Source organism: Nycticebus coucang, chromosome 17, assembly GCF_027406575.1.
Source record: "Nycticebus coucang isolate mNycCou1 chromosome 17, mNycCou1.pri, whole genome shotgun sequence".
Taxonomy (NCBI): Eukaryota; Metazoa; Chordata; class Mammalia; order Primates; family Lorisidae; genus Nycticebus; species Nycticebus coucang.
In genome coordinates, this window is record NC_069796.1 from 39120225 (window position 1) to 39146177 (window position 25953).

The 25953-nt window shown below is 38.9% G+C and overlaps 2 protein-coding genes across 12 annotated transcripts in view; both read left to right on the forward strand.

The window, feature by feature from the left end:
* SLC4A9 (solute carrier family 4 member 9) overlaps positions 1–25953 on the forward strand; it is a 72053-nt gene that overhangs the window by 41892 nt on the left and 4208 nt on the right. The window lies entirely within an intron of this gene.
* The window catches only part of ANKHD1 (ankyrin repeat and KH domain containing 1), a 170632-nt gene that overhangs the window by 3095 nt on the left and 141584 nt on the right, over positions 1–25953 (forward strand). The window contains exon 1 of one of the 11 annotated variants that reach the window (XM_053566466.1): positions 15674–15692. The exons of the other annotated variants lie outside the window; for them this stretch is intronic. The gene's annotated coding sequence lies outside the window, so the exon portion shown is untranslated. Of the gene's footprint in view, positions 1–15673; positions 15693–25953 lie in introns of those variants that run through there. 11 annotated transcript variants of the gene reach the window in all.

Sequence of the window (25953 nt, forward strand, 5' to 3'; positions counted from 1 at the left end):
TGTGATTCTGTCATAAAAATGTATGTATATACGGTATATATATGTGTGTGTGTGTGATAGCTTCCTTAAAAATTATTATAAAAGTAATGTAATCTAATGGTGAAAAATTCAACAGTATAGATGAAAGGTGAAAAGTAAAAATGCTTCTTTTCCCACCCCCACTGACCCTTTAAATCTCATTATTTAAAGTAAACAATGTTAAAATTTTTCCTTCAGTAAATCTTCTTGGCCTGTGTATGTATGTATGTGTATATACATGTTCATATACACACACTTTATTTTTTTTTGTTTTTGAGACAATCTCACTCTGTTGCCCTGGGTAGAGTGCCATGGTATCAGCCTAGGTCATAGCAACCTCATACTCCAGGGTTCAGGCAATACTCCTGCTGCAGCCTCCCCCACAGCTGGGATTATAGATGCCCACCACAAGGCCTGGCAAATAGTTCTATTTTTAGTTAGCTACCGGGGTCTCACTTTTGCTCTTTGATCTCACACTCCTGGTCTCAAGGGATCCTCTCACCTTGGCCTTCCAGAGTGCAGATTACAGATGTGAGCCACTGTACCTACCCATATACATACACTTTAAAGAGAAATATCAAATTAGAAGGCAGAGCTTTATAAATCATGTTGTTTTCTTGAGGTAGGTGCCATGTTTATAATTATGCAAAAACACATAAATTATATATAGCTCTGAAATTATAACAAGCTTTGTAGGGATTTTTTTTTTTCCTTGAAGATTACTTTTAAAGTCAAAAGTATAGGCAATACAAAAATTCGATTCTGACTTTCACCAGTAGGGAAGGAGATGAGTAATTTCCTTTAGGATTACTTATGATCTACATTCTAGAGCAGGGTTTTTCAATAGCAACATATAGACATTTTGGGCCATATAATTCTTTGTTGTGAGGGGCTTCCCTATGCATTAGTAGCATCCCTGGCTAATAGAACCCACCCAACTGTGATAGCCAAAAATTCTTCAGAATGTTGCCAAATGTCCCCAGGGGGCATAATCACCCCTGGTAAAAAACCACTGGTCTAGAGGCTACTCTTGTCATCGGGATGGCAATTTTGTCCTGAATACTCTGTATTCAAACTTCAGGTAAACAAGGTGAGTCACTGCTTTTAATAGCATCTCAGAGCTTACTCTCATAACCTGAAAAAGGGAGAAATAGAAGGTACTGAAAGGTTTCATGTAGAACCAGCATGTACTACTGTAAACTTTCTATGGTAAATTCATCATCTTTGGAAATTTTCACTTAAAATGTATTATTTTTAAAAGCTTTAGATCATGCAAATGAATTTTTTTTTTTTGAGACAGAGTCTCACTGTGTCACCCTCAGAGTGCAGTGGCATCACAGCTTACAGCAACCTCAAACTCTTGGGCTTAAGCGATTCTCTTGCCTCAGCCTCCCAAGTAGCTGGGACTACAGGCGCCTGCCACAACGCCCAACTCTTTTGTGGTTGTAGTTGGCCTGGGCTGGACTCAAACCCGCCAGCTCAGGTGTACGTGGCTGGCACCCTAGCTGCTGAGCTATAGGCGCCGAGCCGAAAATGAATTTTTAAAAATCCTTTATGGTGACTTTCAGTTTGTTCAAGGTAGAAATGCTTTGTTTCATAAATTACTGGTACCATCAGTATGATAACATAGGAAATCTAACTTTGTATTCTAGTGAGAGACATTAGAAATGTTTATTGAAGAAAAAGTTACATGTTATTACTGTAACAATTTGTTATATACTGCATGGGCATCAACCTTACACAAACTTCATTCTGGAAAGCCTTTAAACTTTACATAGAAAATGATGTGTTGATTGGTGAGTATGGTTATATGAATGGCGGACCAAGGGAGTTAATTATTTATGGGTGGAGATAAACATTATTGTGAAATTTGGAGTACGAGATGGTTTTTGGGGAGGTCACTATTTAGTATATCTTCTTTCCTTTCTTTTTCTTTTGAGACAAAGTCTCACTCTGTCACCTTGGGTAGAGTGCCATGGCCTCATCATAGCTCACAGCAACCTCCAATTCCTGTGCTCAAGTGATCCTCCTGTCTTAGTTTTTTTATTTTTAGTAGAGATGGGGGTCTTGCTTTTGCCCCAGTTGGTCTCAAATTCCTGGGTTCAAGCTATCCATTTAGCTCAGCCTCCCAGAGTGCTAGGATTATAGGTGTGAGCCACTGTGCCTGGCCTATTTAGTACATTTTTAATAGGTGATTGCCTTCATATAGTTCATAAGTCAAAGTAAGATCAGATATGGTGAAATCTTGGCTTGGTGCCTCCAGCTCAAGTGGCTAAGGCACCAGCCACATACATTAGAGCTGGCAGGTTCGAATCCAGCCTAGGCCTGCCAAACAACAATGACAACTACAACCAAAAAATAGCTGGGTGTTGTGGCGGGCGCCTGTAATCCCAGGTACTTGGGAGGCTGAGGCAAGAGAATCACATAAGCCCAGGAGTTGGAGGTTGTGTGAGCTGTGATGCCATGGCACTCTACCCAGGGCGACAGCTGGAGGCTCTGTCTCTAAAAAAAAAAAAAAAAAAAAAAATCTTGATCTCACCCCTTCTCCCTAGTGCCTTGGCTTCTACACTTTTAATATCATATATCTTTTCAGAATTTCTTTATGAAAATATAGCTATATATATTTATTTTCCCTATTGTTACACAAAAGTAACGAATTACTCATGTGAGTTTTTAAATGGTAAATTTGAGAGGGATTCAGGCTTTTAAAAAAGTTAAAGTGATAAAGCATGTTATGAATGAAGCATGGAGATGAGTTTAAGCACATTCCCTTCTGAGCCTGTTAGTAAAGTGATGATAGATTAGATGACCCCTGAAAATCAATTCTAGTCTTCTGATTTGATGATAGATAAGATAAATAAAATATATTGCTTTAAAGAAAAGAAAAGCAGTTTTTAAAAAGTATTAGTTTTGAGTTTCAAGTAAAAAGTGACAGGTCTACTAATTTTTTCCCCCACATTTACCTTCTTTTAGAACCAAAGTTGTAAGAAATAAAATTAGTTTTTTTTTTTTTTTTTTTTACCCACTACAAATGAACTATTTCAATATATCTGTCTTCGGGGACTTTATTGATCAAATTCTCCTTTCTTGTTGCTTGTCTCTAGAGTCATAAAATCTTGTTGATAATCCTGTCTCATCTCATTTTAGGTAACTGCTACCATTTATTGAATGCTTATTATATGCCAGTACCATACTAGATACTTTCGTTATTTTATTTAATCGTTTCAACACCCCTTTGAGGTAGGTATTATTATCTACATTTTAATAGCTGAATAAATGTAGGCTCAGAGAAATGAAGTAATAAATCTAAAAACAAGAAAATGGTTAAAATGTTACACAAGTAGTGAGTGGTAAAGATAGGTTTTGAATCCAATACTGAATCCAGAGCCCATGCTACCATGTTGCTTCTTCATATTAAGAAGTAGGCGGTATTTTTGGTTACCAAATGCTGTTTCTCTAATAAATATTTTTCAGGCCCTGTTGAAATTTTCACGGATCTAAAGTGAAGTGAAATGAGGAAAATAAGGATAATATACAGAATTTCTCATAAAGCTATTTTTATGTGTGCGTATATACACATATATGTACACACATGTCTATACATATATATACACACACACATACATACATACACATTTTTTTTTTTTGTTTTTTTGAGAATAGAGTCCTACTATGTTGCCCAGGCTACAGTGCTGTGGCTTCAGCCTAGCTCATAGCAACCTCAAAACAGGGCTCAAACCATCCTTCTCCCTCAGCCTCTTGAGTACCTAGGACTACAGGCATCCACCATGATGCCTGGCAAATTTTTCTATTTCTTGTAGAAACGAAGTCTCACTCTTTCTCAGGCTGGTCTTGAACTCCTGAGTTCAAGCAGTCCTCCCTTTTCTACCTCCTAGATTGCTAGGATTACATGTATAAGCCACTGCACCTGGCCTCACTTTTTTGTATTTTGAAATTAAGGCCTGCCTCCTTTTATAAAATGATTTTAACAATATCTGTATTTGACAAAATATCAAATCTTAAACTTCATGTCAAGACCCTGGGTACATAAAAGCTCAGAAGTCTGAGAACTGTTCTACTAAGTAACTTGTTAATGTGTAGCAGTCGGGAGTAGATAATAGATCATCTGACTCCCATTCTAATTATCTTACCTGCTAGATTGTCCTGCTAACTGTCTGTCTTCTGATGCATTGTACAAATGAATTTAATTAGTTGCTTAAGAAATGCCTATCTCTTGGGCGGCGCCTGTGGCTCAAAGGAGTAGGGCACCAGCCCCATATGCCAGAGGTGGTGGGTTCAAACCCAGCCCTGGCCAAAAACTGCAAAAAAAAAAAAAAAGAAATGCCTATCTCAAATTAGCATATTGATAGTTAACCTTTTGGCAAAGTTTTATATTATTTAATGAAATTGCCCACAGTCATGTAGATCAATATAAGAAGGTATAGCATTGAGGATAGGAAGACCATTCTAAGGAAATTTTATAATGACCTTACATGGAAAGTTTGGTCCTTTCATTATTCATTTAAAAAGGATTAAGAAATAATTAAAACCACTGATTATATAAAGGCATATGCCTAACTTTGCCCTTTTGCCAATATAGGGAATATTTGTTTTGTAATATTGTTATACCCTATTTATTTTGTAAAAATTAAAATGTTCGCTATTCTATTTGTTGTTATTGACAGTATATGGTTCCTGTAAATGAAGATAAGTTGCCTTATTGACTGGTTTGCTTTTCTTCCTGCCAAATTTACCTAAACCAGGAAGAAAGTAAAATTTGTATATAAGGTTATTTTTTCTGTCAGCCTGAAATTTAGCAACAACTATTTGTCAAAGAGCACATTTCTGTCTTCTTCCACTAAATACTCTTCTCACAATTTCTCCCTTACTAAATAGACACTGTTTTCAGTAGTAGAAAGCCTGTTTTAAAAAATATAGGTATACCACTTTGTCCTAGAGATTTGATTCACCTATATTATTAGTATGCAGTTTTGGAAAGAGAAAGACAAATTCTTAGGGATTAGCCCTAAGAGCCAAAGAATTGAACAGGACAATAGTTTATTAATTTGCCAAGGTAAGTTTGATGTGTTTAAAAGTTTGTAATGAAGACAAATTAGATTGAGAGAACAAGGTTTCTTTTAAAATTGTGGTAAAATATCCATAACATAAAAATCTACCATTTTAACCACTTTTTTGTTTTTGTTTTTATTTTTTATTTTTATTTGTTTAATTTTTTTTTTGTAGAGACAGTCTCACTTTATGGCCCTCGGTAGAGTGCCGTGGCATCATACAGCTCACAGCAACCTCCAACTCCTGGGCTTAAGCGATTCTCTTGCCTCAGCCTCCCGAGTAGCTGGGACTACAGGCGCCCGCCACAACCCCAGGCTACTTTTGGTTGCAGTTTGGCTGGGGCCGGGTTTGAACCCGCCACCCTCAGTATATGGGGCTGGCGCCTTACCGACTGAGCCACAGGCACCGCCCTTGTTTTTGTTTTTAAATTGTAGTAGAATATATATAACATAAAATTTACCATTTAGCCACTTTTAAGTGTTCAGTTCATTGGCATTAAGTGCATTCACATTTTTGTGCAGCTATCACCACCAGCCATTTCCAGAATTTTTTCATTTTCCCAAAGTGAAACTGTTTTCCCATCAAATCCCTCATTCTCCCTTCCCCCAGCTCCTAGCAACTACCATTCTACTGTCTATAAATTTGACTACACTAAATACCTTTTATACTTGGAATTATTCAGTATTTGTCTGTCTTTATTGGATTTATTCACTTAGCATAATGTCTTCAAGGTTCATCCAATTGTAGCATGTGTCAGAACTTCATCCTTTAAAGCAAAAAAACTCCATTGTGTATGTGTTTGTGTGTATATAAACTGTTATATATATATTTTTATTTGAGACAGAGTCTCATTTTTATAGCCCTGGGTAGAGTGCTCTGGCATCACAGGTCACAGCAACCTCAAACTCCTGGGTTCAAGTGATCCTCTTGCCTCAGCCTCCCAAGTAGCTGGGACTACAGGTACCTGCCACAATGCCCAGCTATTTGTAGAGATGGGGTCTTACTCTTGCTCAGGCTGGTCTTGAAGTCCAACAGCCTCTCAGAGTGTTGGGATTAGAGGCAGATACAAACTGTATTTTATCTGTTCATCTAATTGATGGGCACACTTGAATTACTTTCACCTTTGAGCTATTGTGAATACTGCTATTATGCACATAGGTGTGCATATTTCTCTTTGAGACTCTTCAGTTCTTCTGGTTGTAAACCCAGAAGTGGAATTGCTGGATCATACGGTGATTCTAGTTTTAATTTTTAGGAACTGTCATGCTGTCATCTGTAGCAGCTATACCAGTTTATATTCCTACCAACAATGAACAAGTGTTCCAATTTCTCTACATTCTAGCCAGCAGTGATTTTCTAATTTTTTGTTTGTATTTTTTCATAAAAGCTGTTCTAATGGGTATAAAATGGTAAGCTCTTTATGGTTTTGATTTGCATTTCTTTTTTTTTTTTTTGTAGAGACAGAGTCTCACTGTACCGCCCTCGGGTAGAGTGCCGTGGCGTCACACGGCTCACAGCAACCTCTAACTCTTGGGCTTACGCGATTCTCTTGCCTCAGCCTCCCGAGCAGCTGGGACTACAGGTGCCCGCCACAACGCCCGGCTATTTTTTTTTGTTGTTGCAGTTTGGCCGGGGCTGGGTTTGAACCTGCCACCCTCGGCGTATGGGGCCGGCGCCCTACTCACTGAGCCACAGGCGCCGCCCCTTGATTTGCATTTCTTAGTGATTATTGTTGTTAAGCATCTTTCCATGTGCTTATTTTCCATTTGCATAGAAATATCTATGAAAATTCTTTGCACATTTAAAAAATTGTGTATTTGTTGTTGTTTAATTGTAGGGATTCTTCATATATTCTGGATAGTAATCCCTTGGCAGATGCATAATTTACAAACGTTTGCTCCTATTCTATGGGTTGCCTTTCAGAATATTCATAATACCCTTGCATGGGCAAAAGTTTTAATTTTAATGAAACCCAGTTTATCTATTTTTTTGCTTGTTGTCTATGCTTGTGGTGTCATATTTAAAAAATTGTTGCCAAATCCAATTTAAGAATTTTATAGTTTAAGCTTTTAAATTTATGCCTTTGATCCATTTTGAAGTTATTTTTATGTATGGTATAAGGTAGAGATTCAGTTTTATGTTTTTGCATGTGGATATTGATTTTTTTCCAGCACCAGTTGTTGAAGAGCATTATTTTCCCATTGAATAGTCTTGGCACCTTTTTAAAAAATCAATTGACCATATATAGGAGAGTTTATTTCCAGGCTTTCTGATCTATTCCATTAATCTATATGCCTGCCCTGATGTCAGTAACATACCTTTTGTGTGTTTTTTTTGGTTGTTGTTTGTTTGTTTGTTTTGAGACAGACTCTCACTTTGTCACCCTCCGTAGGGTGGGTGCTGTAGCATCACAGCTCACAGCAACCTCCAGCGCCTGGGCTTAGGTGATTCTCTTGCTTTAGCCTCCCAAGTAGCTGGGACTACAGGCGCTTGCCACAACGCCTGGCTTTTTTTTTTGTTGCAGTTTGGCCAGGGGCGGGTTTGAACCCACCACCTTTGGTATATAGAGCCGGCACCCTACCCACTGAGCAACAGGTGCCGCCCTTTTTCTCTTTTTTTAAGAGACAGAATCTCACTCTGTTGCCCAAGCTAGAGTATAGTGGCATCATCATAGCTTGCTGCAATCTCCAACTCCTGGGCTTGAGCAGTTCTGCTTCACTCTCCTGAGTACCTGGGACTACAGGTGTGTGCCACAATGCTTGGCTCTTCTGTTTTTTATAGAGAGGGGGTCTCTTGTTCAGGTTGGTCCGGAACTCCTGAGCTCAAGTGATCCTCCTGCTTCAACCTCCCAAATGCTAGGATTATAGGTATGAACTACCATGTCCAGCCCCATGCTCTTTTGATTACTGTAGATTTGCAGTAAGTTTTTTTTTTTTTTTTTTTTTTTTCAGTTTTTGGCTGGGGCTGGGTTTGAACCCACCACCCCCGGTATATGGGGCTGGCGTCCTACTCCTTGAGGCACAGGCACCACCCACTTTGCAGTAAGTTTTGAAATTAGGAAGTATTAGTCCTTTGAATTTATTCTTTTTCAACATTGTTTTGGTTATTTAGGGATTCAGGGTCTCTTGTGATTCCATATACATTGTTAGGATGGGTCTTATCATTTGTCCATAAAAATGCCATTGGGATTTGATAGGGATTGTATTGACTATAGATTGCTTTGGGTGAAAAAAAGTATTAATACAAATCCTATGTAGTTCTTTCATCACAGTAGATATTAGCAAATGAATCTAGATGAAATGTTAAAAAGCATAAATATACCATTTTATATGTCCTGGCCAGAGCACTCACTCATATGCTCCTTAAAGCCTTTGAACCCAAAAAACATGGGATATTTACTTTGAGTAGATTTTTTTGGAATTAATCGTTTTTTTTCCTGATTTGTCCTCATTATGATTGATCAGGATAATTCATATATTGGTTAGATATGCTAGGAAGAATTCTTTTTATCCTTTACATGACTGGAGAATTCAGTTTTGGAAAAACCCTTGCCGTATGATATTAAACCTAGATAAATGAACCTGTGGTATTTTCTTTTCTTTCTTTCTTTCTTTTTTTTGAGATAGAGTCTCACTCTGTCACCCTGGGTTGAGCACCATGGCGTCATCAGAGCTCATAGCAACCTCAAACTCTTGGGCTTTAGGTCCTCTTGCCTCAGCTTCACAAGTTACTGGGGCTATAGGCACCTGCCATAGTGCCTAGCTAATTTTTTTTTTTTTTTTTTTGTAGAGACAGAGTTTCACCTTATTGCCCTCCGTAGAGTGCCGTGGCGTCACAGAACTCACAGCAACCTCCAACTCCTGGGCTTAGGCGATTCTCTTGACTCAGCCTCCCAAGTAGCTGGGACTACAGGCGCCCGCCACAATGCCCAGCTATTTTTTTTTTTTTTTTTTGTAGAGACAGAGTCTCACTTTATGGCCCTCGGTAGAGTGCCGTGGCATCACACAGCCCACAGTAACCTCCAACTCCTGGGCTTAAGCGATTCTCTTGCCTCGGCCTCCCGAGTAGCTGGGACTACAGGCGCCCGCCACAATGCCCGGCTATTTTTTGGTTGCAGTTTGGCCGGGGCCGGGTTTGAACCCGTCACCCTCGGTATATGGGGCCAGCGCTTTACCAACTGAGCCACAGGTGCCGCCCAATGCCCGGCTATTTTTGGTCTGGGCTTGAACCCGCTACCCTCAGCATATGGGGCCGGAGCCCTACCCGCTCAGCCACAGGCGCCGCCCCTAGCTAATTTTTTTATTTTTAGTAGAGATAGGGTCTTGCTTTTGCTCAGGCTAGTCTTGAGCTTAAGCAGTCTGCCTGTTTTGGCCTCCCAGAGTGCTAGGATTACAGGTGTGACCCACCTTGCTTGGCTAATATTTTCTTTAAGGATGCAGAATTATAGGTACTTTATAGAATCCCATATCAGAGTGAGTGTTACACTCTGAAAGGACCTGTAGCTCTATATCAACCTTTAGTTGTGGTTTTTTGGTAGATTTTCTCTCATTCGGCTACCTCTCAGCATTTTAATTTTTGCCTTAAAAATTGTTAAGGCAGTTGCTAAATGAATATGTGAAGGAAGCCATTATTACCAGGTTAAGAGCAAATTCCAGAAGGAAAATACTGCAATTATATTGGATGCATTCTCTTTTTTTGTTACTTTTGGAAAGTTGGGAGAATAATGTGAGGAATTTCTCTCTATTCTTTACCCAGATTCGTCAGCTGTATTCATTTTGTCCCATTTTTTCCTTTTTCATAAAAAAGAAATTAATCTCCTGAACCATTTGAAAATGGGTTGCAGACATCATGCTGTTTACCCCTCAGAACTTCAGTATACGTTCCCTAAGAAAAAAGACGTTCTTGGGCGGTGCCTGTGGCTTGAAAGGAGTAGGGCGCTGGCCCCATATACCAGAGGTGGCTGGTTCAAACCCAGCCCTGGGCAAAAACTGCAAAAGAAAAAAAAAAAGAAAGAAAAAAGACATTCTTTTTTTTTTTTTTTTTTGTGGTTTTTGGCCAGGGCTGGGCTTGAACCCACCACCTCTGGCATATGGGACTGGCGCCCTAACCGGTTGAGCCACAGGCACTGCCCAAAAGACATTCTTTTACATAACCATAGTGCATTTATCAAAGTGTGAAATTTAACCAATTTATTTTTCAAATTCTTAGACTTTTAAAAATTGAGATATAATTCACATATCATAGAGTTCACTTTTTTTTTTTTTGAGACAGAGTCTCACTATGTCCCCCTTGGTAGAGAGCTTTGGCGTCATAGCTCACAGCAACCTCAAACTCTTGGGCTTAAGTGATTATCTTGCTTCAGCCTCCCAAATAGCTGTGACTACTGTACGATGCCCGGCTATTTTTAGTTGCAGTTGCCATTGTTGTTTAAGCCCCAGCTGGGTGTATGTGGCTAGCACTACTGTGCTATGAGCGCCAAGCCTTTTTTTTTCTTAAGACAGGATCTTGCTCTGTTGCCCAGGCTGGAGTGCAGTGGTCTGATAACAGCTTACTGTAGCCTCGAACTACTGGGCTTGAGTGATCCTGCTATCGCAATGCTTAAGTGTCTAGGACTACAGGTATGTGCCATCAGGCTGGTTAACTTTTTTTTTTTTGAGACAGAGTCTCATTATGTCACCCTCAGTAGAGTGCAGTGGCATCATAGCTCATAGCAACCTCAAACTTGTGGGCTTAATCCATTCTTTTGCCTCAGCCTCCAAAGTAGCTGGGACTACAGGTGCCAGCCACAATACCCAGCTATTTTTTTTTTCTTTGCAGTTGTCGTTTTTTAGCAGGCCTGAGCCGGTTTAAACCCACCAGCCTCTGTGTATGTGGCCGGGTGCCCTAACCACTGAGCACGAGTGCCAAGCCTTTTAAAAAAATTTTTGTAGAGACAGGGTCTCCCTATGTTGCTGATCTTGAACTCCTGGCATCAAATGATCATCCTACCTTGGCCTCCCAAAGTTGTTAAATTAAAGGCATGAGCCATTACACCTGGCCACATTCACGCTTTAAAATAATTCATTCAGTTTTGATATAAATTCATTGGTGACCATCACCACTATGTATTCTGAAACATTTTCAACACCCCATACTCATTAGCATATTCCATACTCATTAGCAGTCATTTCCTGTTCTTCCCTGGCCTCAAGTAGTCACTAATTTACTTTTTTTTTTTTTTTTTTGAGACAGAGTCTCATTATGTTGCCCTTGGTAGAGTGCTGTGGTGTCACAGCTCACAGCAACCTCCAGCTCTTGGGCTTAAGCTATTCTCTTGCCTCAGCCTCCTAAGTAGCTGGAACTACAGGCGCCTGCCACAACACCTGGGTATTTTTTGTTGCAGTTGTCATTGTTGTTTTAGCTGGCCCAGGGCGGATTTGAACCTGCCACCTTCAGTGTATGTGGCTGGCACTGTAATCACTCTATGGGCTCCAAGCCCTAATTTACTTTCTTTTTGTATGCATTTGTCTAAGTCTTGACCTTTCTTGTTTTTTTTTTTTTTTAAGAGACAGAGTCTCACTTTGTTGCCTTCAGTAGAGTGCTGTGACGTCACAGTTCACAGCAACCTCCAACCCTGGGTTTAGGCAGTTCTCTTGCCTCAACCTCCCAAGTAGCTGGGATTACAGGCACCCGCCACAATGCCCAGCTATTTTTTTTTTGTTGCAGTTTGGCTGGGGCCGGGTTCAAACCCACTACCCTTGGTATATGGGGCCGGCACCCTACCCACTGATTCACAGGCGCCACCCTGGACATTTCATATAATCAGAATCATGCAATATGTGATCTTTTTGCCTTGTGTCTTTCACTTAGTACTGTTTTCAAGGTTTCTACATATTGTAGTATTCATTAGTACTTTATTGGAATAATAAATATTTTTGTGGCTATATGACATTTAGTTTATTGGTTTATGATGTTTGAGTTAATTCCATATTTGGCTATTATAAATCATGAACTTTTGTAGGTGTAAGCCACCATACCCAGCTGAAAAGTCTGTTACTATTCCTGTTGAATTGTCTTTACATTCTTTTCAAAAGTCAGTTGACTATTCGTTCTTTTTCAAGGTTGTTTTACTTGTTCTAGGTTCTTGAATATGTTTTTGTTCTCCTGATCTGGTGTAATAAGTATTATTTAATGTGATGCAGAGTTTGTGGTCATACAAAAGATACAACCTCCCTACCGTTAACATTCTAGCTGTTGAAATTTCTGCTCTTTTGAATATGCTAAAGGTGGATGGGAGAATCATGTAATTTAAACCTGTGGTTTGCCAGACTACAAGGACTGCCAGTTGTAGTATCAGTGTGTGTTTATTTTTTTCCATGCAGGTCTTCCCTGACAAATCCTAGGTGCATATGTGAAAAAAGATAAAACCGAAGAGGGAGGAGATGGTTGGTTTGGGCAGTTGTAGTCTGAATGGACTATAGTCTCAAAGAAAAATGTGGACAGGGATTTCTTTTTCAAGATAATAAGTGGAATAAAATAGAAAATATAGTAATTAGAGTTTTTATATCTGGTATTTTCTAATAATGGTATATATATAACATACAGTTTACTTGACATCCACGCCAGCGTTACTACTTGTATGTTTGTTTGTTTATTTATTTATTTATTTTATATTTTAGAGACAGAGTCTTACTTTGTCACCCTTGGTAGAGTGCTGTGGTGTCACAGATCACAGCAACCTCCAGCTCTTGGGCTTAGGTGATTCTCTTGTCTCAGCCTCCCGAGTAGCTGGGACTACAGGCACCCGCCACAGTGTCTGGTTATTTTTTTGTTGCTGTTTGGCTGGGGCTGGGTTTGAACCCGCCACCCTCAGTATATGGGGCTGGCGCCCTACTCACTGAGCCACAGGCGCTGCCCTACTGGTATGTTTAAACAACAAAAATAAATCTTGGCTATCACTGCTCAGGTGTTCTCAATTTTGTTAGATTATTAGTTAGTTTGGTTCTATGAACAATGAGTCTGTACTATATCTTGGTACTTATTTTACTTGGGACTTGACTGACAGGGTAGCAAAGAAAAGTTTTTCTTTAAGTTTGAAGAGATCATTATTTAAGGCTATATTTAAATTAGAGAGTTGGCCTTTGACCTACTCAATAGAATATAGAATTATATCATATAGTGTCACAGGTACATTATCTCCTATAGATCTATTGAAATTATTCACTTATTATCTACTGAAGAAAATCATTTAATTTGGGATATGAACTCACATGTGGCACAACAGGATTATGTCTTTTGGAGGTCAGAGTCCTTGGTAGTTTAAGAAATCTAATTGGTTTTTTAGTGGGAATTAATTTATTTACAATTATTTATTGAGAGCCTACTACTTGTTAAGTTTTGTGCTAAGTTTTGCAATGACAATGATGAAAAAATGTATTCCTTGCCCTTAAGGATATTAGTCTTCACGAAGACTAATATTCCCTGAACATTTTAGGGAATGAGAAAACAAGATAAATTATTGTCTTGTATTCACTCATATTTGAGCAAAACCACAACTGTTCCTTTATTATGTTCTATAAATTCTCTAAGCATGTCTTGCTTCGAGGCCTTTGTCATTTACAGTTACCTCTGTCAGGAACATTGTCTTCTTAGATACCCATGTGGCTTCTCTCTCACTTCTTTTACCTTTCTGTTAAGAAGCCTTCCAATTACCTACTACTGTATGTTATGTTCCATAAACATCTCAGACTCACCAATTATAAAAGTGAACTCACCATTTCTTCTTCTAACCCTTCTGTGGTTTGAATGTGTCCTCCAAGGTTCATGTGTGGGAAACCTGGTCCCCAGGTCAATGGTGTTGGGAGGTGGTACCTAGTAAGAGGTGGTTGGGTAATGAGGGCTTATGACTAGATCAATGTTGTTATCATGGTAGTGGGTTAGTCATCAATAGAGTGGCTTTTTTATAAAAGCGAGTTTGGCTACTTTTGTTTGCTCTCTTTCTTGTGCTCTCTTGCCCTTTGCCCTCTGCTATGTGAAGGGAGCATGAAGGCCTCCTTAGGTATGGGCCTCAATCTTGGACTTCCCAGCCACTAGAGCTCTAAGAAATAAATCTCTGTTTATAAATTACTTAGTCTCAGGTATTCTGTTATACCTGTACAAAATGGACTCACTAAGGCAACCCCTATAATTCCCCCCTCACCTTTCTTTGTAAATGGCACTGTCCTGAAGCTAGTCACTCTAGTCAGAGACTTTAGAGCTGCTGCTTCTCCCCTCACATATCTAAGCAGTCTCCTTTTCTGTATCCTTCCTGCTTCTGCTATAAATCAAACCATCATCTTTTACCGGCACTATTGTAGTAAACTCTGGCTTGCTCTTTCTGTCTCTTCCTCCAAGATTATACTTCTCTAATTCTTCCTCTACCCTGTGATCAGAGTAAACTCTCTAATACTAGTTCAATCATGTCATTCCTTGGGCTAATGTTTTTCCCATTCCTTAGGTAAGGGATCCAAATTCCTTGATGTGGTATAAAAGATTATTTAGGATTTGGCTTTTGTCTTTGCACCCTACTTTATTTGCTTTTCATATTACAGTTATAGCAAATTGCTGTAGTATCAAGCTAATTCGAACATATCAAGCTATTTTCACTGTGTTGGCTTTTAGAATCATAATAATAGCTAGCATATGTTGAGTGCTTCTTGTACACTAGAGTAAATACTTAACCACTATATTCTCAAATAAACCTTATAACTACTCTATGAGGAAAGTGATGTTATTTCCAATTTACAGATGAGGAAATGGAAGCTTAGAGACATAATGTAACAACATCTACCATGTTGCATGTCTGCTAATGATACAGCCAGGCTTCAGATCTGTGCATGGTTTTGTGATCAGGGGTAAGTCAGTTAACTTTTCTGAGTAAAATGAAAATAAGGCTCAGTGCCCGTATCTCAGTGGTTAGGGCAGTGGCCACATGCACCAGGGCTGGTGGGTTTGAACCCAGCTCAAGCCTCTGAACAATAATGACAAAAGCAACAAAAAAATAGTCGGGCGTTGTGGCAGCTGACTGTAGTCCCAGCTACTTGGGAGGCTGAGGGAAGAGAATCTCTTAAGCCCAAGACTTTGAGGTTGCTGTGAGCTGTGACACCACGGCATTCTACCGAGGGTGACATAGTGAGACTCTGTCTCAAAACAAAAAAAAAAAGAAAGAAAATCAGTTAATCTACTGTATGAAGTAATTAAGATAATTGAATGGAACAGTACAAGAAAACACTGATACATATGAGGCATTTTATTTTATTTGTTTATTTATATTTGAAACAGTCTCCCTCTGTTGCTCAGGCTAGAGAGCAATGGCATAATCATAGCTCACTGCAATCTCAAACTCCTGGGTTTAAGCAATCCTTCTGTTGCAGTCTCTGGAGTAGCTGGGACTACAGGCGCCATCTACCGTCCCTGGTTAGCTTTTGTATTTTTTTTGTAGAGATGAGGTCTCACTCTTTTTTTTTTTTTTTTTTTTGCAGTTTTTGGCCAGGGCCGGGTTTGAACCCACCACCTCCGGTATATGGGGCCGGCACCCTACTGCTTTGAGCCACAGGTGCCACCCCCGAGGTCTCACTCTTGATCAGGTTGGTCTCAAACTCCTGCCCTTAAGTGATCTTCTCCAGACTTTGTCTCACAGAGTGCTAGGATTACAGGCTTGAGCCACCTCACCCAGTTGAGGCATTTTATTATTTTATTATTATCCTATTTTTTTTTTTAAAAGGAGCTTAATTAATGGTAGATAATATTTTTTCAAAAAGACCTTTCTTTCTCCTGTCTTTACTTAGAGACTTGAAAAGATAGAAGACTGACTGTCGCAGACCTACTTAGGAGGGTCACTTGAGGCCAGGAGTTTGAGACCAGCCTAGGCAGCAAAGAGAGACTCAATCTCTACCCCAAAATCAAAACAATTACCTGGGCATAGTGGATACCTGTAGTCCCAGCTACTTGGGAGGCTGAGGCAGGGGATCTCTTGAGCTGAAGAGTTTGAGTCTGAAGTGAGCTATGATTATGCCACTACACTCTAGCCTTGGTGGCACAGTGAGGCCCTATTTCTTCAAAATAAAGAGAGATAATAGTTTCTGTATTAAAGCTGTAGTTTAGAGATGACATTTCTGTGGCTGAACAAAGTGTAGTTAATTTTCTTCAGCTTTAACTTAGAATTAGGAAGAGCGTGGTGATTTTCTCTTGTCCTAGGTGAAACTCACCAATTTCAGATACCCAGGATACTATTTATTTATTAAGCACCTGAGATATCAGCTTTACCATTTATGTTTTTTGAGAAGAGAGGATTGAGGGTCTGAAATTAGGAATACAAGCTTTTTTTCTTTTTGAGACAGAATCTTATTCTTTTGCCCATGCTAGAACGTGGTGGCGTCAGCCCAGCTCACAGCAACCTCAAGCTCTTGGGTTCAAGTGATCCTCCTGTCTCAGCCTCCTGAATAGCTGAAACTATAGGCCAGCCACCACGACTCAACTAGTTTTTCTGTTTTTTTTGTAGAGACAGAGTCTCACTTTATCACCCTTGGTAGAGTGCCGTGGCGTCACACAGCTCACAGCAACCTCCAACTCCTGGGCTTAAGAGATTCTCTTGCCTCAGCCTCCCGGGTAGCTAGGACCACAGGCATCTGCCACAACACTTGGGTATTTTTTTTGTTGTTGCAGTTTGGCCAGGGCTGGATTTGAACCCACCACCCTTGGTATTATGGGGCCAGTGTGCCACAGGCGCTGCCCTAGTTTTTCCGTTTTTATTGGAGAAGTGGTCTTGTTTTTACTCAGGCTGGTCTCAAACTCCTGACCTCAAGCGATCCTAACTCATCTTCCTAGAGTGCTAGGATTATAGGCAGGAGCCACCGTTGCCTGGCCTGGGAATATAAGCTTTTGTGTTAATGAATACAGCCTTTTTATTCTAGTTATTTCAAGATATTATTGCTGATTATGTTAGGCCTTTTTGTGTCAGCAAAGTTTATTCCTCCATTTGTCATTATTTGGTCCTGAATTGTAATTTATTACTTTCTTCGTTTGTGAGGATTTGGGGCATATTTGTGGTGGATGGTACTATTGTATGTTTTACAAAAAGGAATTGTTATGTCTTTCAGTAATTACATCTTGGAACACTGGTCCATCCTTTTGGCTGTTCTGAACAAGGACAGTAGTAAGGCATCAGCATTGTAAAATTTGTCTAAGTGCTGACTTAAAATAGAGGGCTTACTTTGGGTGGGGAAAGGTAAGACATATTGATATATCTAAATCATGAATAAGAAAGAAAAAGAAAACTAGCAAATACATTTAAAAAATGTATTTTTGTATGTTTAAAATGTTTATTTACCTTCCCATTTTGAATGATCAAATTTGAATTTCTTAGGGGAATTTCATTTTTTGTTTGTGAGGTAGGTAATAAGATAAAGGTTTTGTTTTTCCTTGAACTTTCTCCTAGCTTCAATTATAATTTAGGGGAGTGATGATTATTCTTATAGGCTAACAGAAATTGCATTAACAGAAATGCAATTTGTGGTTACTAATATTTGAGTCCGTAACTCAAAATAAAAATGTATTTGATACTTCAAAAATGAAACTTGCATAATCCATTTGTCTATTAAAAGGGCTCTAGGGAAAATAATCCATTTTAAAAACTTAAAAACATTTTTTTGAGACAGAGTCTCACTATGTCACCCTCAGTAGCGTGCCATGGGATCACAACTCACAGCAACCTCAAACTCTTGGGCTGAAGCGATTCTCTTGTCTCAGCCTCCTAAGTAGTTGGGACTACAGGTACCCGCTTCAACACCTGGCTATTTTTTTTGTTGTTGTTGTTGCAGTTTGTTGTTGTTTAGCAGGCCTGGGCTGGGTTTGAACCTGCCACCCTCAGTGCATGTGGCCGGTGCTGTAACCAGTTTTTGTGCCGAGCCAAAAAACTTAAAAAATTTTTTTATTTCTACTGTCCTTTTTTCTTGGTATTACCAAGAAAAAGTTCAGAAGTTCAGAATATTTAAACAAAAATTTGTAATGTACATGTTTTATGATACGTGTAGAATGTTCTTTCTTACTAACTTATTTTCTGTTAGCTAGTAATACTATTTCTAGAAATACAGCCTGAGAGAAGGTAACAATTGGTTATATATCAGTGTAATGTGAGATTATATTGTTTTACCACTACAGTACAAGACTTAAAGCATATCATTTTATTGAAAGTTTTACTTATAGCACTGCTTAGTTGATAAAAATTGTTTTAAAAAAAGTAGTTTTCAAGTGCATGTGTGTTTTGGTTAAATGATAGATGAATTAATAAATGATTTTTCTAACTAGACTGGCCAGAGTGACTGACTAACCTAATTATTTTAGGTGATAATAGCTGACACTGTAGTTATTCTCCTTTGGTAAATGGTGCCATCCAGTGGTTCATTTCTGAAATGTCAAAATGGGATAAAAGTAGGACAACATGTTTGTTCCCATTCTCCCCACTCCTTTTTGTTTATTTTAATTGAAGCGAAAAGGCACATTTTTTTTTAAAGGAGGGAAGGGAAAAAACTTTGAAGAAGAAGATACAAAGTTTTTGTCTCTCATATTTCAGAAGTGATTACTTATAAGGGAAAAACAGGTAGTTTTTGGTGGTCCATACTCTTGCCTACTCTTTTTCCTCCATCTTTTATTCTTGTACCTAACTGGAGGTAGAAAAAATTATATAATGTTGAAGTAAACTTTTATTTTTAATTGTGAGACAGAGTCTCACTTTGTCACCTTTGGTAGAGTGCCATGGTGTCACAGCTCATAGCAACCTCAAACTCTGGGGCTCAGGTGATTCTCTTGCCTTAGACTCCCCAGTAGCTGGGACTACAGGTGCCCACCACAATGCCCAGCTATTTTTTTCTTTTTTTAAGAGACTGGGTCTTGTTCTTGCTCAGGCTGGTCTCGAACCTGTGAGCTCAGGCGATCCACCGCCTTGGCCTCCCAGAGTGCTAGGATTACAGGCTTGAGCTACCCACCCTGCCTTGAAGTAGGTGGTTGTATTTACTTGCTGCTGAACATAGCTCTTGCACAGAGATGAGCCACGTAACATATCATTAGGCAATAAAGGAATTGCTGTGATATTTTAGCTCATGTAAGATACTATGAGGCTTTTCATTTTCATGATGAAGAGTAATTTCATTAGACATAGCATTTGGTGCTTATCCATTATATTTAGACATTTTTTGTACTATAAACCAAGTCTTTTATATTAAATGTACAGGACTGGTCATATTTAATACATCTCCTTGTAGCAATATATGGTTTCCATCTTGACTGGAAAGTATTATCTTTTGAGATAATACTATTGAGATCTGAATTGCAAGAGTATGTTTCAGTATGTTTATTAAGTAAGATATTTATGAACTGCCAAAAACAATCCCTCAAAGAGTCCCAAAAGAATAGGCATAACTGAATATTTTTTCTTTTTATTGATTCCACATTGGGACAGGCATACTTGTAAAGTTTTAGAGAGGGTAGTACACAGGAAATAATAGAATTGAGTGCTTTTAAGAACATCTAATTGATATAATAAATATATCCAAATCACTCACATTTAAGGTTTTGTTTAACTGTAACTCATTTTGAAGTTTTTCCCATCAGTGTTGTTGTAGATGTGTAAAATCTGATTATGTGGGTCACATCTTACATGTAAAATGACTACAATCACACTTAAAAGTTTGAGTGAGTGTTGCTAAAAATATATCAGGCTAGATTCTCTTATGATTCTTCTGTTTAAAAGGTGTAGAAAATAGACACTGGTGAGGGACAGGATGAAAGAAATGTAATTACACAGAATCATGTTCTAAAAATTATATAGTGTTTTATTTCAAAATCCTCCATTACCTCATTTCAGTAGCCCTGTAAAGTTGGTAGGGTAGATTTTGTCTTTGTTTATTGAGGAAGAAATTGTCAGAAAGATTGACTGATATGTCTGAAGTTATGCACAGTGCCTCACAGAGCTAAGACTTGAACCTCATTCTTCTTATTTCTACTACAGTATTCTTTTCATTATGTCTTGTGGCCTGATTGATACTTGAATTTCCATGCACTTTAAAACATAGAAGAATTAAACTCTGTACATTGTTTATGTATTATATTTTTCAAAAAGAAGTTATAAGCCTTCTGAAGCAAGGGGAACATTATTATTTTGTATTTTTCTTCTGAATTTGATTTTTCCCAAGCACTTAGGAATGTACTAGTTTATATATGTTCTACTAATATTATTGATGCCCAGAAGGGCATTACTACTGGTTCTTTCTCTTCCTAGTGGTGGTGACCAGGTAGGCAACCTGTAGTCTTCCAAGATGGACAGGGATGATGATTGGGCCTCCAACAACATCATCACCTTCCCACTCTCCTCCACTCCCACCCTTGGCCAAAGGATAGATTGTAACCCCTCTGTTCCCTTCTGAGATTGGCCATCGGTGAGGAATTCAGGGCTTTCCCCATATCTTCTCTCCCCCACCTTTATCGAGGGGTGCTGCTTTCTCCCCCCTCCTCAACTCCCTCTTTGCCCTGTCACCACCCAACACTTTCCATGACACTTCCTTGATTTGGCCAAAAGCCATCAGGTAAGGTTGGAAAGAGTCTCTGACCTCCCTTGTTTAGTTTTGGAATCGCATTTATTCACTCCACCAGCCTGGGAAATGAATTGGGTCCTCAGCCCTGCCACCTCTGCTGTCATCATCAGCTGATGCATTTTTTTAGCTCAGGTTTTGATAAGGTGAACAGTCACCAGGGTTACTCAGACCTGCCAGCTTTCAAAAGTCCTTGGTAACTTGGAGAAAGCCCGCATGAAGACACTTATAAGCACATACCAACTCTCTGAATTGTTTTGTTTTCCTGTAATTGCTTTTGCTTTTAAAAATCAAAGAAGGGTTAAACAGGGCTCTCATTTTGTCATCCTTACAATCAATTGGGGTCTAGTTTGGAATTTGACAACTGGAACAAAAAAAACCTTGAATTCAGTGCATACTTTGGTTTTGGTGCTGCTGCTTTGCATGATCCAATCCTCAGCAGGGATCCAGAAAGAACTGGGTGAGCACAGCTGATCCCCAAAATTGGCGGGCTTGACTTCCTGGCAAATGGCTGCGTTTTTCACATTCTGTTCAGGACCACTAAATGCTGAAATGTGGATGTGTACCGAAATAAAAGCAATTCATTGTGTACTAAAGTTTTTTTTTTTTTATTTAGTAGTTGTGTAAAACCACCTTTTGAGCAGCAACTGTCAAAAGTCTGGAAAGCAATTGGTGTTTCCATTAATCTTTTTCTGGGGAAAACGTTAGTTCTAAGGATTTAACAACCTGTAAGTAAAGTTTAACATAACAGTATTCCATAAGCAGCCTTTTGATTGTCAGACCATTGCCTGATTTTAAGATAATAAAGTGTGTGTTAATATTTAAAAAACATTGAGATGTAATTCACATACCATAAAATTTAGTATTTTAAACTCTACATTTCAGTGGGTTTTTTTTTTATTTTTATTTTTTGTAGAGACAGAGTCTCACTGTACCGCCCTCGGGTAGAGTGCCGTGGCGTCACACGGCTCACAGCAACCTCTTAACTCTTGGGCTTACGCGATTCTCTTGCCTCAGCCTCCCGAGCAGCTGGGACTACAGGCGCCCGCCACAATGCCCGGCTATTTTTTGGTTGCAGTTTGGCCGGGGCTGGGTTTGAACCCGCCACTCTCGGCATATGGGGCTGGCGCCCTACTCACTGAGCCACAGGTGCCGCCCTTCAGTGGTTTTTTTTAGGATATTCATAAAGTTGTGCAGAAATCACCACTAATTCCAGAACATTTTCATCATTCCAAAAAGAAACTTAAGACTCATTGGCAGTCACTCTCATTTTTCCCTCCCCCAGTCCTTAGACAACCGTTAATCTACTGTTTATCTCTATGGATTTGCCTTTTGACATTTCTTATAAATGGAATAATACAGTATGTAACCCTTTGTCTGCCTTCTTTCACTAAACATGAAGTTTTAAAATTTCATCTGTTTCGTCATGTATCAGTTCTTACTCCTTTGATACCTGCACAATTCCACATTTTGTTATCCACATTTTGTACTGATTGGTCTACTGACATTTGGGTTGTTTCTACTTTATGACTACAAATAATGCAGCTATAGGGCGGTGCCTGTGGCTCAAAGGAGTAGGGTGCCAGCCCCACATGCCAGAGGTGGCAGGTTCAAACCTGGCCCCGGCCAAAAACTGCAAAAAAAAAAAAAAAAATGCAGCTATAAACATTTGTGCATGGATTTTTATATGAACATATGTATATTTTCCATTCTCCTAGGTATACATGTATACCTGAGAATGGAATTATTGAGTCATGTGGTAATTCTATGTTTAATTTTTGAAGAGCTGCCAAATTTATTTTCTGCAGTGGCTGCCCCATTTATATTTCCACCAGCAGTGCAGGAAAGACCTTATGTTTTTTGAGAGTACACTATTCTCTTGGTAGAAATCTGATACCCAGGTACTAGAAGTGCAGCAGACTCATGGGAGATTCATTGCCAAGAGGCAGTCAACACAACATAAAGTCATCAGACTGGCCAAAGTTAATACAAAAGAGGAACTCTTCTAAACCATAGATGAAAGCATAGGTAACATGCAAAGGAAAACCCATGAGACTATACTGGAGACTTCTCAAATGAGACCTTAAAAGCCAGAAGGAAGGGCGGCACCATATGCCAGAGGTGGTGGATTCAAACCCAGCCCCAGCCAAAAGAAAAAAGCCAGAAGGAACTAGGGCTCCATGCTGAGTCCTCTCAGACAGAATAATGGCCAGTCTAGAATTCTATATCTGGCAAAACTAAGATTCTTATATGAGGAGAAAGTATAGACTTTCCCAGACAAGCAAACGCTGAGGGAATTTGTCACACTTGCCCTGCAGGAAGTACTCAGAACTGCATTATAAATGGACCAGCACAGTAAACATCCCCCAGTGTAAAACCACCCAAAAGGTAAAGGTGAGAGCCCATTCTACTCAACAGAATGAACAGAAATCCTCCCCACTTACCAATTCTTCAATAAGAATTGAATTCCCCACTCAAGAGACATAATCTGGCTGAATGGGTAAGAAAATACAAGCCAAGTATCTGCTGTCTTCAGGAAATACATCTATATATCTAACTCACAAGGACTCACTCAGACTCAATATGAAAGCATGGAAAACAATATTTCATGCAAATGGAAACCAAAAAGAAAGCTGGTATAGACATTGTCATATCAGATAACATAGACTTCAAATCAACAAAAGTAAAGAAAGACAAAGATGTTCATTGTATGTATAATGATGAAAGAAACAATTCAACAAGAAGATGTAACAATCCTAAATATTTATGCTTCTAACAAAGGTATGCCCAGCTTCATGAAGCAAATATTACTTGATCTAAACAAAATGATAAATAGCAGCATCAGAATCGCTGGGAACTTCAGCTTACCCCAAATAGAAACTATACCATGCATCTTCCCAGAGCACAGTGGAATGGAACTAGAAATCAGTTTCATCAGAAATGCTCATCTCTACACATAGTCATGGAAACTGAACAAACTACTGCTGAATGATAGTTGGGTCAAGGAGGAAATTAAGAAGAAAATAAAAAAATTATTTGAACTAAATGACAAAGGAGACACAAGTTATCAAAACTGTGGGACTCAGCAAAAGTAGTCATAACAGGAAAATTTATTACCGTCAGTGGCTACATCCAAATGACAAAGATCACATGTTAGCAATCTAATGAATCATCTCCAAGAATTGGAAAAGGAAGAGAAAACTAATCTTAAATCTAATAGAAGTAAAGAAATAATGAAGGTCAGAACAGAACCACGTGAAATTGATGACAAAAGAATTGTACAGAAGATTAATGAAACAAAGTTTGTTCTTTGAAAAAGATGAACAATGGGTGGTGCCTGTGGCTCAGTGAGTAGGGCGCCGACCCCATATGCCGAGGGTGGCGGGTTCAAACCCAGCCCCGGCCAAACTGCAACAAAAAAATAGCTGGGTGTTGTGGTGGGTGCCTGTAGTCCCAGCTGCTCAGGAGGCTGAGGCAAGAGAATTGCGTAAGTCCAAGAGTTAGAGGTTGCTGTGAGCCATGTGACGCCACGGCACTCTACCTGAGGGTGGTACAGTGAGACTCTGTCTCTACAAAAAAAAAAGATGAACAAAATCAATGAGCCTTTTGCTAGATTAAGCTAATTAGCTCACTCAGAAATGAAAAAGGAGATAATACAATTGACACACAGAATACAAAATATCATGTTTGAATACTATAAAAATCACTATGCACATAAACTTGAAAACATTTAGAAAGTGGACAAGTTCTTGGAAATTCACAACCCCCCTAGGTTTATTTCCCCCTCCAGGCTTAAATAGAAAGAAATACAACTCCCGAATAGAAGAATATCAAGTAATGAAATTGAAACAGCAATAAAAAAATCTCCCAACAAAAAAATCCTGGACTAGATGGTTTCACACTCAAATTTTACCAGACCTACAAAGAAGAATTAGAGTCTATAGTACATAAGTTATTTCATAACATAGAAAAGGAAGGAATCTTCCCCAATTCATTTTACAAAGCCAAGCCAATATTGCCTTGATGCTGAAGCCAGGAAAGGACACAACAAAAAAGGAAAACTATAGACCAATGTTACTTGTGAATAAAAATGCAAAAGTTCTCGGGTGGTGCCTGTGGCTCAGTGGGTAGGGTGCCAGCCCCATTTACCGAGGGTGATGGGTTTGAACCTGGCCCTGGCCAGCTAAAACAGCAGTGGCAACTGCAAAAAAAATAGCTGGGTGTTGGGTGGTGGTGGTGATGCCTGTAGTCCCAAGTACTTGGGAGGCTGAGGCAAGATAATTGCCCTAGCCCAGGAGCTGGAGGTTGCTGTGAGCTGTATGCCATGGCACTCTACTGAGATTGACAAAGTGAGACTGTCAAAAAAAAAAAAAAAAAGCAAAAATTTTCAATAAAATCTTAGTAAATCGAATTCAACTGCACATCGAAAAAAAAATATCCACCACAACCAAGTGGGCTTCATCCCAGAGATGCAAGGATGTCTTAACATACACCAATCTATAAATTTACTCACCACATATATAGAAGCAAAAACAAAGACCACACAATACTCTATAGATGCAGAAAAAGCATGTGACAAAATTTAGCACCCTTTTATGATACAAACTCTTAACAAAATAGACATGTAATGGACATACTTTAATATTATAAAAGCCTTATACAGCATACCCAAAGTGAACATCATACTGAATGGAGAAAAAATTGAAAGCATTCCCGCTTATAACTGGAACTAGACAAGGTTTTCTGCTGTCACCAATTCTGTTTCACACAGTGATGGAAATCCTAGCCAGAGCAATCAGGGAAGAGAAATAAATCAAGGGTATCCAAATAGGGAAGGAAAAAGTCAACCTATAGCTCTTTGCCGATGACATGATCTTATGTACAGAAAAACTCCAAAGATTCTACCAAAAGATTTCTGGAATTGATAAATACATTCAAGAAAGTCTCAGGTTACAAAATCAGTAGCATTTCTATGTACCCGATGGCAGTCAAGCGGAGAATCAAATCAAAGACTCAATACCTTTAAAAATAGCAACAAAGAAAATAAAATACTTAGGAATATATTTAATTAAGGAGTTGAAATACCTCTACAAGGAGAAAGAACTATGCAACACTGAGAAAGGAAATCACAGAGGTTGTAAACAAATGGAAAAATATATCATTCTTGTGGATGTCTGTATTACCCAAAGTGATTTACAGATTCATTCCCCATTGAAACACCAACATCGTTTTTTATAGATTTAGAAAAAATAATTTTACCCTT